The sequence below is a fragment of the Manacus candei genome, unplaced genomic scaffold (assembly GCF_025592945.1).
Source record: "Manacus candei isolate 608988 ecotype Guabito, Panama unplaced genomic scaffold, ASM2559294v1 h1tg000016l, whole genome shotgun sequence".
Taxonomy (NCBI): Eukaryota; Metazoa; Chordata; class Aves; order Passeriformes; family Pipridae; genus Manacus; species Manacus candei.
Window position 1 is genome coordinate 1943145 of NW_026138064.1, and position 14326 is coordinate 1957470.

The 14326-nt window shown below is 38.2% G+C and overlaps 1 protein-coding gene across 12 annotated transcripts in view; it reads left to right on the forward strand.

Annotated features, from left to right (window-relative positions):
- The first annotated feature begins 13191 nt into the window (after positions 1-13191).
- Positions 13192-14326, forward strand: part of MEF2C (myocyte enhancer factor 2C) — a 135871-nt gene continuing 134736 nt past the window's right edge. For 7 of the 12 annotated variants that reach the window (XM_051782637.1, XM_051782636.1, XM_051782640.1 and 4 more), the window contains exon 1: positions 13192-13356. The gene's annotated coding sequence lies outside the window, so the exon portion shown is untranslated. The remainder of the gene's footprint in view (positions 13357-14326) is intronic. The other 5 variants (XM_051782649.1, XM_051782645.1, XM_051782642.1 and 2 more) reach the window with 1 other exon arrangement.

A 14326-nucleotide genomic window follows, 5' to 3' on the forward strand; every position in this document is an offset into this window, starting at 1 on the left:
CTAAAGTTTAGAAAAACTAAAATAGTTAATCTTCATGATGACAAAGGAAGCAGAAAAATAAAGTGACACACTTGAATGAACTGTGAGGAACTAAAATGCACAACATGTGATAATGCCATGACTCTGTGTACTGTGCATTTCTGGGCTGAAAAGATATGGCTTGATGGGTAATTTGTCATGCTGTGCAACAGAACACAACAGTAAAGAGACTTCAGACAGAAGAAAATTACACAAATAGTAGGGTGGAAAGGTATAATTGAAGAGGTAAAAATCTGAAAGAAAGACATTTAAAATTACTCTACTGACCTACTAAATGCACTTGGGCGTGGAATCCTGGCCTCACAAGAAGAGGCATTAAACGATTGCAGGCTGTGACACTACTACAGGATAACGTCAATCCTATGGAGCTATTATAAGATTAAAAAAAAAAAAAAAGGCAAAACAAAAAACCAAAACAGTTTTAGATTAAGTAAAACAGACCTTTGTTTTACACTTCCATGCACAGTCTGAACAATTAGTGAACTTACAGCTAGGGAAAAGTTACCTGCGGCTAAGCTTGCAGGTGGTAACCAGACCCATAGAAAAAATAGCTCACGATCTTCTCATGAACTGCTCAAGGATTCATTCTCCACCATCAGGATGTGTGTCTGTAGACAGCTCTAGTGACCTAAGTGACTATTTGCTGCTACTTCTGATGATTTGTCCACTTGCCTCTGAAGAGAGAAATTATACCCAGAGATACCAGTGCTCACTCCAGAGAAGCCAGCAGAGGCAAGAGCCACCAGAATTGTGTCTTTTTCCATTCAGCATGTCCATTGTTATTCAACTCTTGGTTCTTTAGCAAAAGCTGTTGAGAATCAGACAATCATAGTAGGTCATCCTCTGGGTGAAAATCCTTTCCCTGTTATCCAAATTAAACCACCTCTGACTCATCTTCATGCAATTTGCTCAAGTCCCATCACTGATCTCAAGAGTGATCAGTGATCCTCCACTTACCCTCTTGAGGATGTTGCAGGCTGCAGCAAGGTCTCTCCTCAGTCTCCTCTTCTTCAGGCTGAACGAACCAAGTGACCTCAGTCACTCCTCATAAAGTTTCCCCCTCCAGACTCTTCAGCATCCTTGTAACCCTCTTTTGGACACTGTCTAATAATGTACTGTGCCCAAAACTGGACACAGGACTGGAGCTGAGGCCGCATCAGTGCAGAGCAGAGCGGGACCATCACCTCCCTTGACCAGCTGGCAATGCTGTGCCTAATGAACCCCATTAAGAAGTGTTTGTGTCTTTCCCTAGGACATAGAATCATTTGCTATAGAGACAAAATGAGATGCCTTCCCATAGGTTATCTACAAGTAACCTTCTTTCATCCTTCTTTTCTTCTTCCCATACTCTCCTACCACATCAGTGAAAGTACACTAAAGGAAGCAGAAGGAGACCTTGCTTTTCCTTTTGATTTATTACATACTACTTACTCATCTTGGAAAGATGTTGTGATCTGAGCCCTTCAGAACCATTAAGGTGAAGAAGATTACCAAATATTGAGATAACATCTATCACTGACTGCCCCATATCTCCATGAATTTGAAATGTTTGTATTACTAGCCAACTTCTTAGACTCACTGAATCAGTTCTGTATACACAAATATTGCCAGCATGCTAATAGCTTTGTTTTCACTTCAGGAGACTTTTGAATTCTACTTCATAACTTCAGGCTCTTTTATTCAAGAGAAATCACAGAGCGATTCTTTCTTCTCTCAGGGCTACTTGAAACACCAAAAAATCATCCTGAAATGAGCTTCCCAAGGTTCCCTCCTGGGAACACTGGACAACATGGAAAACTTTGCTAAGTTAACAGTTTCACAGGTTCCTGAAGCACCCACTACAAAAAGCAACAGCAGATGCAGAATGAGGAACTATCCCGTTGCAGAGATACACCAAAACATTTTGCTACTGTACAAGCATTTGGACCATAAAAATAAATTATCTAAGTTGTGAACCTGCAGGTAGTCTGCTCTCAAGTTAAATAAACAATTCAGCAATCCAGAGACTCCAATAGAAATTGTTGTTCCACAACCTACACTATTCAAAAGGCTACTTGCAGTACATTTAAGTATTAATGAAGAGAATACTTCAGTAAAATTAGCTTCTGTGTTTGTTTTTGAGGCACCATTTGGTAATAGTCAGGGTCTTGTGTGATTCTGTGGCAATTAAATTTGCCAGAGAATCCACCCACTGCTGCAGACGTACATTGCAGGATGCAGACTGTCATTTTTAAAACTAAAATAGGACCTTTTTTCCTCTTAGTAGCAAAGAAAATCTTCCAGATGTTAACTGGAAAAAAAATTAATGTGGAGATACACGCCCAAGTTTGCAGGCATCGTAACACAATGGCTCTAATAGGCATGAATTGCCCTTTGGTTTGAATTGTCAATTAAACCAGAATACTTCATAGCCATTATTTAAATGGTCAGTGATGCTACGTATTTCACAGCTGCTTGTTATCTTAATCTGTACTTCCCAGACCATCTTCATATTCTTGCCAAATTTTATAAATTTTGCCATATCTGCTCCTCAAACCTTCTGTTTATTGTGTTGACAGCTCTTGTTAAAAATACTGCAGTCTGAAGTTTGCTTAAAAATGAAAAATTAAGTCTGGCATAAAATTAATAGAATGGAATATAAGATTAAATTACATACAAGGCTGAATTCATGGTATCATTTTTTGGTAAAGACTTTAATTTTTTTTTTTTTAACTTACTTGCAGCAGTGCCTGAAATCTCAATCTTTTGCAACAGAAAGCTGTAACAGAATTTAGGTCAAGTGAGCTGCAGCATAAGATAGGGTCGTAAAAAAAAAAATATCATAGCATGCCAGCCAAAAGTAACAGTTCCGATCCAAGTCCTCATGTAAAATAGTTACGTTATGTTCATATATCTTATCCATTTCAAAGCCTGTGCACTTTATTGACATTTCCCAGGCTCTGGTGTATGAATATAAAAGTAACATAAGATCCAGGACCTCAGCTGGTGTAAATTAGTGTCTGTTCAGTGGGAGTGATGCCCATTGCATTGGCTTCGGGTTGGTGCATAGAAAATGACTGGAAAAATATATATCTGGAATTGTGTAAAATGCTTCCTATTAGCAATGTTCTGTTCAAGCATTCCCAAAGAGATAAGAAGCCTTATCTTTGTCCTCACAAAACCAAAAAAACTAAAAAACACCTTTCCTCTGAGGATACCCTATCCTTGGAAGTGTTCAAGGTCAGGCTGGGCAGGGCTTGGAGCAACATGGTCTAGTGGAAGTTGTCCCTGCCCGTAGTACAGTGTTGGAATGAGATGATCTTTAAGACCCCACCCAAACCAAACCATTCTATGGTTCTCTGATTGATTGATTCCTCAAGCTTACTTCTTAGTAAGATATAAAACCCACAGTTCATCAATGAGGGGCATTTCCTCATATTCTGTTATTAGGACAGAAATTATTACTCATCAAACTTGAAAAAAAGTTATGAATGAGAGAGAGAGTTGATTCTTGACAGGGTACAATCCTTCCCTTGGCAAGGTGAAGTTCCCATCCCATTCCCCTAACACAACTATGTAAAAAGGTATGCTTCTGGCCTCATTTATGTAGCCACAGCTATAGGAAGAAGTCATAACATGAAACCTTGGACAACTCTCACAAGGAAATCTTCAGCTTAGAATTGTTCTTAGCATTTAAGGCTGAATACTTCATTCACTGTAAAGCAGACCTTCATGCTGGATTTAATACTGGAAAACAAATTCCTATAATTCACATAAGTGGTAAGAACACATCAGGAGTCATAGAACAGCACTGGCTTTGCTCTTCTTTCAAATGGGGTCAGAAGCAAGATAACTTTTACCTAAATAAATCCGTAATGTTACTTAAAAGAAAACAACAACAACAAAAGCAAACAAAAACCCCCAAACAAAACAAAACAAACGAACAAACAAAAAAACCCAAAGCAAAACAGAACCAAAACCAACCAATCGACAAAAAAAACCCCTGTTTGCAATTATGAACTGCTTTTATACAGAGTTGGTAAAAACTCCTTCAAGGTAACATAGAGAAAATATGGGATTTGAGCTCATTTCACACTGTTTTGACTATACTTACGGGCTGGACTGTGGTGTCTTACCCTTACCAGAATGGTGGCATTTTCAAGACTATTAATTTTCATTTGAAAAGGGAAAAGAGCTATTGCTAACTAGAGAGTCACAAGTTGATCTCATGGATTTATATATATATATTGTAAGTAAGTCTTAAGTTGTCAGAATCATCCAGTAAAATAATTGCATCAAACCTGCAAATTCTGCCCCCAAAAACATCATTTGTTAAGTGTATTCTATAAGCCTGAGGTTTTAGTCTCAGCTTTATTTTCCCAGCAGCATTCCAACTCCCTTTCTAAAGCAGCTACATCCATAGCCATTGCCTGGAATGATTACAGGAGGAAACTAAGTTGAAGTTATTTCTTTCCTCAAAAGGATGTCCTATGACACTTCGTAACCTGTGATTTCTGTTATAGAGAATGGAGCCCTGACGCTTTCATAATGATGCTTATATGTCTCCAGGTTTGTATTCGCAGAACAGGTAGGTCAAATCCATCACTCTGTCGTCCCTAACTCATTTGTGAGAAAAGTAAGTGTGCCCAAGCCATACTCAGCAGATCTAATTTTTACTAGGGAGTTTTCCTCTCCCCTTCCTGCCATCACTTACAGAAATTGTGACTTTTGTGCTGAGGGGTAAGGTGATCAGGAGTAGAAGGTCCATTTCAGGCATATCGAATGTCTACTCATGCCTCTGTAGGTCAGAAGGCTCCCCAGCCAAGCAGCATTTTACACAGGTCATGAAAAACGGGTTTTTCTGACAATGGAATTACATCACTCTCCACATATGGGAAGATCAGCTGCAGGTATAGAAGTTTCCCACGTGAAGAGTCACTTTTTTATGCCCTGTTCTGGGAGGTGGCACCCTCCTTCTACCATTGATGACATCAGAAATACAGCCCTCTGCAGTTTTTCTTCTTTTTTGTTATTCATTTGTTGTTTTATCTATGCTAGGACAAAACCAGTTTCCCCCAAAATTAACTCTTTCACCTGGACTCATGTACTGGGAGATGATGAATTGGCTGGTGCAGGTTGTCCTCTACACATGCCCCAGTTCTTCACTCTGCTGACATCTTCATCTTGTTGAAGAAAACTCCCCTGTAGCCCAATGGAGCTGTGCAGTTATATCATCAGCACACATCATATTTTCTCCTAGTTTGTTCATAAGGGTTACAGCCAAGCTTGAAACAAGATGAACTGAGAACACTTCATCAAATATGTGTCCTTCCCCTCTCAAAAAAAAACTCAGCAAAATTCCCTGGAGTCTGCATGTATGGCCTATACTGCATTTCTATGAGCACACATGCAAGATGGGGACTTTTTCCACTTCCATTTGTAGTCTCAACCTGAACTCATCCAAAGCACATCATTCTATAGGACCACCATGAGGAAAGGTGAGTTAGGCAGATGCATTTAGTGAATCCTATGTCTGCAAGTATTAATATGGGAAAGAGAAAGGAAGAAGCTGTCAAGGCTCTGATTGCCCTGACAGGCTGTTATACCCTGATAAGCCTCCCCTTCACCCATGCCCCCAGACCCAGGAACTCCCTTCAAGTTCAGTACAGGCCTTAATTAGTTGTTTCAAGAGTAGTAGTCTCTGGATAGACACCAGACTCCACAGTTGGTAGCTGTGTCCTGTTCAAACTGCCCCCTGCTTTGTCACCAGTCCCATCTTTGCCCTGCTGCCTGGATGGGCTAATGAGCCATGCTGTAACCTCATCTCAAACCCTGTCCCTGGTCCACCTCCTGCTGGTCCTGACTGTGCTCTCAGGGTGGTCCCCGGACCTGTCTGATTACTTCACCTTGTGCAGACTGTCTGGACTAATTACAGTCTTCATCTGGACCATAAGAAATTTCCTTAAAAGCTAGTTAGAGCAGCTCATCAAAAAGCTGGAAGAGTTAATGGCCAAGCAATATTCACCCAAAGTGAAGTCATCAACTTACTAAGTTGATCACAGTAAACACTGTAAATTTCCGATTAATGCATCTTATCTGATGTACTTCCACTGTTGTAAATTTATACACTATTATAATCACTCCAGTTTCATGGCAGCTGATGTGCTATACATGTTTGAGAGTGGTATCAATTAACTACGTTATCTATAATATCCACGTCTGCAATTACTACTACTTCACAACTTATCATTAATGCATTTGACAGGGTTTTTCCAAAGTAACATTTATTTAACACTTATTTAGAGGTTAATCAAAATTCCTAAGACTGCCATTTATTATAATCTGATTTTGGATAATTGTTCAAATCAGTGGCTCTTAGAGGCAGCAGTTTTGTTTCATTTTCAATGAATATGGTACATCAATGCCAAAAACAACAGAGGATTAGAACTGCATTTTTTGTACTACAAGTGGCTACAGCAAAACTCAATTCTTCAGAATATTTGAATCTACTAGAAATTTTTCTGCCTACTACTTTGGAACACTGGATAATGCTTGCTGCCAAACTAAGAGTGGGAGGGTGGGACAAAGAGAGGAAGTCAAGGTGAGGTTAGCTCCCTGTATCATTTCAAGGAACAGGAAAAAGGAGTAAAGGGAGAAAAAACATCCTGTGTATTCATTCCTTTATACTAGAAATTGTATATATCTATATACTAGACAGGGAGCAGCCAGCAGCCAGCACATGTGTCCATACACAATGCAAAACTTACACAGTTTAGTGTGCACTCTAGTCATGCTCGGATTGTGTGATAATATTAAGGCCAGTGCTTAAAATACCACAAATATCAGAATTAGTTGCCATGCAGCTCTAAGCAAGTTGGCTCTATGTATACAGGCATGACAACAGCTTTTAATCACTTCCCCTCCTTGGTGCCAGATTTCCGACTGAAGTCTCATACAAGCATACACAACCTGGTATTCTCCTGGCAAACTTCTCCTTGGCACACACACTATTTGAGCAGGCAGCAGGTATGTTCCCAAGACTATCCCTGAATTTCTTCCATTATTCTAAAATCTGTAGGTGTTACCGATTATCAGTGAAACAACTTCACATGGTTTTTTAACATACATTATCTAGAATATCACTCTCCTGTTCATTTCAATTTACTGCTGATTCATTATAGAAAATCCAGCATAAGGCACACACCTCAAAAGGGGGTAAAATTAATTAAATATTAAATTGTAATGGTTGAAATTTGACAACACACAAATAATGAAAAATCTTAATGAGAAATGTTAGGCAACCGTGTCTATGTCTGTGGCACAAAAACTACCTAGAATAACAGACTTCAAATTAACTACTCATATAGTATGAAAACCCTAAACAAGAAGGACACCCATTTACTGGTTTATTAGTAAGCATCTAGTAGTCACAAGGTCAAATGCAAAATAAATAATTTATTTATTGAACAGAACATATTTTTAAAACTGAAGCTTGCATGAATTTGGGAGACAACAGCAAAATATGAAAAATGGTTTGCAGGAAGACTAATTGAATTATTTTTACATGAAACTGGTATTGCTTAATGAAACCCCTTATTCCACTGATCCTTTCCAATGTTTATTATAAATACTCCTTTTCAAATAATTAATTTGACAATACACCATATTGCTGATTTGCACTAAAATGTTCTACCTCTAAAAGCTTGTAACATTTTGAGGTTTTCGGTTTGCTTTTACTGTCTATGAATCACTATCATATTTATATCTCAATTCTTGGGCAACTATACTGGCAATGACTATGTGAAACAGTTATACAAAACAGCATATCAATCTGTAACATCATACTTCAGCACAGAAGGTCACTATTAATTCATTACTTTAAAGTAACTTATAATCAGTGTAACTGTTCTGCAGTAAACATGCGTGGGGAAGCTCTCTTCTCTTTCCTCTGTTGACAGAATCCTGCAGTACATTAAAGTAATGGCATATATGTACCTGAGTTCCCCCAGACTGCAGCTGCTCACACTGCTTTCACTCCAGTGATATAGATGCAGTCACATCTATCTCAGAACTGTTGTGTTTGTTTTTTTTATTTTAACTATGAAAGAGTCTAATAAGGAAGGTTTGATGTGAGTTAGGTATTTGTAGTTCCTGGAACAAGCCTTCTTATGGCGTCAGCCTGTCACCTAACACCTGCATGTGAACATAGTGTGGTTGAGGCAGCACTGTAACCTGCACAGAGGCTGCTCTGCATGAGACGCCAAGTTTGGGCCCTATAATGCTATCTCATCTCTTATTGCCTCTGTATGCTTTGCATATTAAATCACACAAGCACACTGGCTACCCAGTGTTCCTGCACGTGTCAGAAAGTACTTCCTCTGCCTACAGTAGTAACTTCTCCCCATAGTTTCTTTTAAATCTTTTAAAGAAAATATACAAGTAGGGGCATTCAAGGTCCTTGTGTAGGTACACATACAGCTCTCTCAGGTACAGCAGAACCAGTAACTCACTTCAAGGTCAGATTCTTCTCTCTCATTCACCCATCCACACTTCCCCATCAGTGCTTCAATTTTCCTTTCTGAAAAGTTGCTCTCATTTTAGGACATAAAAAGCGGAAAAAGTGGAGAAGCATGTTTCAAAGTTTTCGTTTTTCCCCCACCTCATAGACATGGTTTTTTTCAAGAAAGGTTGGGCCAGATGATCCTTGATATCCCTTCCAACTTGGAATTCTATGATTCTGTGATTATCCTTTCCCCTGCCTTTAGCTGCATTTACGTCAAATATGACTGTTTCTGCTACACAGCATGCATCTGCCTCTGCCCACAAACAGCCTCTGCCACAAACAGAATTATTAAACACCATTTCTTCCCTCTGTCTCTTTCACTACCTCCTCTCTCACTCTGTATTTACTCCATTCTTCTTCTAAGGTTAAGGACCTCTGTACTTCTGAAATTTTATTGTGCAACTTTTTTCCTAAAATTCTTCCACTTTGAATTTTTGCTCTCCACCACTGCTAACAGCCATTTAAATGGACAGACACCTCACCTTATCTACCTTAACCCTGCCTGACATCCTTTTCACAAAATGGTTCAGAGTGCTGCAGCTAAACTCACTCTTCCCTACAACACCTCTACTGTCTGTATGCCTTTCAATTTACTTTTTCTTGAGGAAAAAAATCCTGGGTCCTCTTCTCTCCTAGGAAAACTTACATAACATTGCCCTCCCTCTCATTTGCCAAATTTATACGTACATCCTTTTTGGTTTTGGACTCCTCACAGTGATACAGGGGGGCCACATGCAACTTCACACATGTATATTTAGTGCTGTATTGTACCTATTTGATTAAATTTATGAAAGGGGAGTTTCACACTCCATCGCTTCACTGTTGTGACTGTGTACTTCCCTCCTGGCAAATCTCTGCTCCTACCACTGGAAGTAGATTCTGTGTTTTCAGCATTTTCAGCATTTCACGTTTTCCACCCATTTTCAAGCCCATATTTTAGCCACTTTTGTTGTGTATAAGTTCTTCAAATGTAGCTGCTTTTTAGTCAGTCAGATTTCTTTATCCATCCTTTTCAACTGGTATGTTTCAAGAATGGAAGGGTCAGCATTTAAGGCCTGTTTTTGCTCTGATGACTCCAAAATAATAGGAGGTGCTCCTTGGAGAATACCGTGTCTATATTTTAGTTTGCGGATGATCCTTAAAAGCCTTCACACAACTTAGCTCATGCTTGTTTTCACAGCAATGCTACCTACTCCTTTGCCATATTCTTAATTTTTTCCTTTTTTTTAACCACTTATTTGTATTCGATGTATAAATTCAGAAAAGCATTCAGTGAGCCTTCATTTTTCCAAAATACATCTAAGCTGATGATGCTAGAAAACTGATCTGTGGAAAACTAAAATAGTAATAATAAGTTAGACATATGATGATCTAGAGTTGTATAATATGTCCATTATCATACGATCTGTGCAGTTTTGTCATAGCTATTTAGCACCTGAAAAACTGAATATAGGCCAAATGTTGTATCTCTATTTTACGTGATGGAGAAAGGAGACAGATTTTATCTGCAATATGCTCAGGCTGACTTTCTAGCATTTTGGAAGTGATTCTTTAACAAATGCTAGAAAAAAAGACATCTTGGATTAAAAAGCTAAAAATCATAAAGCTGAGAACATATTACTTAGATTTATGTGCCCAAGTGATACCACTTCCAATTTTCTTCATCCCTTTCTTTCCCCAAGGTCTGTGGCTAGGAAGAATTGGATTTTTCCCAGTTTCACAGAGGCAACAGGGCATGCTTCCCCCCATTTCGGCATAGCAGGGTCAAACCCAGCCTTCACTGTATTTTGCAGTGCACCTGAGCAATCCTGCCATTCAAGTATGTAACTGAAATTTTATTTGTTCAGGATGATGAACAAGGTCAGAGTTTCCTTGTCTACATCGGGCTGAGAGGGCTGAGCTGCAAACCAGGCTCTCTTTCTACTACCCCATTTAGTATCCCAGCAACCTTGTAGCAAGGTCAGGCACATGATGAAAGGAAATGAAAAAATTGTCATGTGTGCTGCATCCTTCTCTAAAGGCTGAAAGTTTCACCTCTCTGATATGCTTAGTTGGCTCAGAGTAAAAGGATTTCACAGGAGGTCAGGCAGCTTCAACTGGTCCACACCACAATCATACTTCCTAAATGAAACCTTTACACATTTGTAAACACATATACATAAATAAAAGTATAAACCTGGTACAGAGAATCTGGCACGTGAAAAGGTAACAACTTTTATCATACAGCAAAGTTGTACAGAGTTTCTATACAAAGACTGTTCCAGCCAAATCAGTGGAGAGATCACTTCTGCCATCTGCACTCAGCAGGGACTGCACTGTGGAGAGCATGTGGCAAATAAAAACAGTAACAGAGGTAAATGAAAATAATATGAAGACATATCAACTCAGCCAATCAAGACTCTAAAACAGTTGGATTTCAGTGAGAACTACTGGATCTTTACAGACAGAAATATGTTTTTCTGATAGCAGTTGTAATTAGTAAGGTATTTTAGTGTTACAGTCTGGCTCAGGTGAAGAAAATGTTTTCTATGAACAAAGTTAAGAGAGGATTTTTAGAAAACACATACAGGATATTAAATAATGGATAGCAATAACTCATTTTCATACTTTTTAAATCAAGATACATTGAAAGCGTGCATCAGTTGTATCAATTAATAGGTGGAATTCCAAGAGAGTTTTGAATTTGAGCCAAGGTAACATTGAAATAACTACATTTGTTCTGCAAAGGACCTTGTTCAGAATGACAGTTTTTAAAACAAAGGTAGATCTTTTTCTGAGTTTCTTTCTCTGCATGGGAATATGGAGACATAAAATCTCCTGTTTCTCTTAGCTTTATGCTTTGATATTTTACCTAAGTCTTGGGGCACACGTCTTAATAGGAAAATTATTATTTTGCTTTCCACTTATTTCTGTGTGAAAGCACCACCTTTATTTTCAGTCTTTTGGTTCAGTTTCAAGAACATTGTTAAGCTCTTAACTTCTGTGACCCACTAAACAGTGACATAGGTGGGTGTGGCTGTTGCCAAGAAAAAATACTCTATTTTCTTACTAATTTTTCCTATTTCTTTTTCAGAAATACAGAAAACCAGACTAGTTTAATCCAGTTAGAACAGCAACTAAGTCTAATGGTAATGTGAACTACGATCATTGTTTTTCAAACAGTGATGGATAATGAAAAGCTTCAGCATTTTCATTCATTAGGACTTTCAGAACATTAATTTTAATATCAGAATAAGAGCTCATAGGGGCTTAAAATGAAACACTTGGTTTTATCAAATATGATGAAAGTGCAAGATCTCTATTTTGACAGATATGAACCCCAAGAACCAAGCTTCCACAAAGGAAATTATAAAAACACTTACTTATTCGGTACTCAGCTCTTAAATCCTGAATAAGAGAAGTACATATTGAGAGAGAGGTACTTAAAACGTTTCCATGGATACAGGATGATGCCAATAAGGTCCATGTTTCTATCTGAAAAGGTGCCCCTGCAGAGACATACAGCTTGGTGAGTGGTTGTTTATACAAGTAAGTAAATAGGAACCTTATTTATCTTACAAAGAGCTCCTGACCCACAGTTTTTCTCATCATTTTTTCAGAAGGAACATTTTGATTCTTTTAAACAGCATATTCTAGCAAAGTACACACTTTTGAAATTTTTTTCCTTATAGTCGTTTGAGTTTATGGCATAGTTTTCAAGTAAAAAATGGAGTATCTAGGTATGCTGTTACCAATCCCAGCAAACCTATGTTGGTGACTCTTTTTTTAACTCTGTGAGATGACACACTGATGCAAATTACATCTTTCTATTTCAATTACCAGAAGCCACTTCCAGGAAGGGGGAAAAAAAAAAGGCAAGGGGCACATATAAATTTTAAATACCCTCACGTTAATCCAGTAAGGACAAGAACACCAAGTTTTGATTGCTTCTCTCAGAAGAGTCTCCATTTACTTTAGCTCCCATTTTAAAAGTAGATGGTTCCTAGATTACCACCGCATAAGTGCTATGAACATGTAATTTTGACATCCAGCCTCTCAACACTGCATGGTTTCTAATTTTAGGAATACCTCCTATTTGAGATGTTTCAGTCTTCTAATATTTCTTTGGAAAAAAAAGCACAATGAGTGAGTGAAAAGAAAGGCAATAAAATTCAATGCTTAACACAATTTAATAACATGAATTGAAATCTGTGTGTGCTGTGTTCCCATTTAAAAAAAGTTTCCTTCCAGCCACAATTAATAGAACAAAACCTCATCTTCTTCAGAGACTATTCCTGGAATACTGTAATTTTAACATCTATGTAAAGGAGGAAAGTTTTTTGCCATGTACAAGCCATTTGGCCTTCCTTCTTCTTGAAGTGATTTCTGGACAAGATAACCAAGTTGATATTTTCCATTTGAACTCGCAGTGTACTTCTGAAGAGGGATGGCAATGCTGTGTTCATTTGCCAGCACTGACAAAGGTCTGCTTGTCAGTGATACCTTTTACAGCTAAATTTACTCGGGAGTGACAGAAGCAGGTGCACCTTGGCCTGCCAGACACTTGTGCACCCGCATCACGCAGCCTACAGGTCAACTTCCAAAGGAGAAAAAGCCTTGGTCTGCAGAGCAGAGGGTGAGTGAGGCAAACACAACCCAAACTGGGGGGCTTCTCTTCAAAGCCAGCTGGTCTGGCTTTATTCTACAGGAATTTTTTTACCTGCCAGTTTCATCAACAAAGCCCTCAGCAGGTGCTGACGGGTACAACTTCCTGGAGAAGCAGAAGAAGGGCACTGGTGAGTTTTAATCAAAAAAACAATTAAAAAATAATTATTATGTCATTGGAGTGTTCTGCTTGTCACAGCCCTGGGTGATTCAGCTCTGGGCTTGTGGTTACACTCGCACAGCGTTCTTCATGAGAAAGCAGATAAATTTTGTAGCCTGCTTTGTATTTTATTTGATACGGTGTTTGATTTTAGCTTCTGTTGCCAAGAAAAGTTTCTTGAAACTGACTGGATATTTATATCCAGTCAGTTTCTTTCAAACTGTTTCTATGATTCTGAATGGAAAGAACATAGAGGATTACATGCAGGAACAGCAGAACCCAGACAGTGCTGGCTAGGGGTGCACTCTGTGCCCCCCATCTGCCTCCTTTAAAATAAACGAGTAATCCTGGTAACTTCCAAATAAATCAAAAGGATGTGTTGTCTGTAGACTGCTCATGGTCTTTGGAGTTTCAGCAGACAATTCTGAGCCTTAGAAACTCCTTTTGAACATCAACTAAATTAACAATGTTTAGAGTTTTTTACAAGACTCGATAATCAAAAGATTATCACACAAAACTGTTGCCTTACATTAAAGTGAAAATGTAAATTATGAAACAGAGGCTACATAAGAGCACTGCTTGACACAGTCCTCTTTAAAGATATTATGAATTTACACATTTCCTTATTTTAAAAGCCCAAATTATGCCTTAAAATATACAGATTATGTGTGTATTCTTTAATTTGCATAAGAACTTAGAAACTAGACAATGGAAGAAAAAATATTTATTTTTTTTCTAGAACAAAAAGATTTCAATTAATGTGGAAATGCGGGAAAGTGTGACCACATGTTAAAGTAAATATTTGGAGGATAGAAAAGCATTTTTATTATGAGTTCTATTTCAGGAACTCATTCTTTTAACTTTGTTTCACAGTATTCATTACGAATTGTTGTGTTAAATTGAAAACATTTATTTAAGAGAGTAAACAGACAGAAAACTCG